The sequence below is a fragment of the Cyprinodon variegatus genome, unplaced genomic scaffold (assembly GCF_000732505.1).
Source record: "Cyprinodon variegatus isolate N-32 unplaced genomic scaffold, C_variegatus-1.0 Scaffold472, whole genome shotgun sequence".
NCBI classification, from domain to species: domain Eukaryota; kingdom Metazoa; phylum Chordata; class Actinopteri; order Cyprinodontiformes; family Cyprinodontidae; genus Cyprinodon; species Cyprinodon variegatus.
The window spans coordinates 139,900-141,612 of NW_015150925.1; positions in this window are offsets into that span (position 1 = coordinate 139,900).

The window sequence follows — 1,713 nt, forward strand, 5'->3', positions numbered from 1 at the left end:
AGCAGAACCTCAGCCGCTCCATGCAGGAGGTTCCATCGTCCTCCAGATCAGCTCAGTCCTTTAAAGCCTCGGTGATCTTCAGCTGGACCACCACCTCCAGAACCTGCTCCACCAACCCCGTCTCCTCTGGCAGCACTTCCCAGACCTCAGAGAACTTCTCTCCAACCTTTTGCCTCCATTCATCCACGTCTCTTCTCTGAAGTTCTCTTCCATCAGGAAAATCTTTCAATGCAAAATGTCAGAAATCGCGTTTAGTTCCAGGTTTGGAGGACCACAATGTTCACATTTTGGACAAAGAAGACAGGATGTTAGAGAGGAGATGAAGGAAGCCATCTTTGGGGGGGGGGGGGGGGGACTCAGATTACAGCTTTCAATAACGATGCAGCGATGGAGCGGATTCCTTCACTATCATCACAGCTCCAACCCCTTACAGGAGAACAGGAGACCTCGCCTATTCAGCCAGGGGCCAACTATCCCCTTTAACGACCCCCCACCCCGCCCGAGACAAACGACCCCCCTCTCAAAGGGGTGGACCCGTTCCTCCATTTCAATCTGCATGTTTTCTAAACAAAAACAAGGCAAACTGGACGCAGGTCATTGAGTTGATTAGCATGTCTGCCTCACTGAGCTACGGTTCCTCTGACGCCTCAGGAACCATCAGCTACTCTTCCCTGACTGCAGGATAGATCTGCTACAACTAGAACCGGTTCCACCACCAAAGAACCAGGTTCTTGGTTCATGGAACCAATCAGCGTCTCATTATTTTCTACACAAACACAAAGAAGGAATTTTTTTAACAACTGAAATTAAACCGAATCATCAGAACCGCTTCACTGCACAGATTCATACCACTGTGGGTTCTTCAGATGGTTCTAGATATTTTCACATAGTTCTAGATATTTTCACATAGTTCTAGATATTTTCACATAGTTCTAGATATTTTCTGATCTTTGTGGGAAAATCCTTTGATGTTTTATTGAGTTCTAGTGGAATCTTTGTTATTAAAATCATTTTGAAGGTTTTTCACAGAGATAATGAGCAGAAAAACATCGGATTAAACGGCTGAACTGGGAGGAAAACACTGAATTTAAAGCATAATTCTACTGAAGAACAAAGAGCTGAACCCTGAAGATCTTCATGATGTCTCAAAGCTTCCTTTGTTTCCTCCACGTGTCCCAGCAGCTCATGATGTTTGCTCACAGCTGGAACCGTTCTGGAACCCATGACCCGATCCTGACCCAGAACGTTCCTAGAACCAGGAGGATCTAACCTGTTCTGGTCTCCATGACGAGCTCACCTGGCTGATCCTCAGCTGGTCACCTTCTGACCTTCTGACCTGAGAACATCCAGAACCAGGCCCTTAGAACCAGGCCCTTAGAACCAGGAGGATCTAACCTGTTCTGGTCTCCATGACGAGCCCACCTGGCTGATCCTCAGCTGGTCACCTTCTGACCTTCTGACCTGAGAACATCCAGAGCTGCAGGTCTGATCATCTACAGGAGAACCTGCTGTTTCAGGGTTTCTCCTCTGATGCATTCTGGGAAATGTAGTTTGAAATGAAGAACCCTTGAACTCCTGCCACAGACACCATCATCAGACCAACTGATGATGGTGTCTGTCTGAGGTATTACCCACAATGCACCGGGGCCAGGCGGCACCATGCAGAGACGCTGCAGGCTTTGTTTATGTGTTTGAGGAGAGCAGAGGCTACAT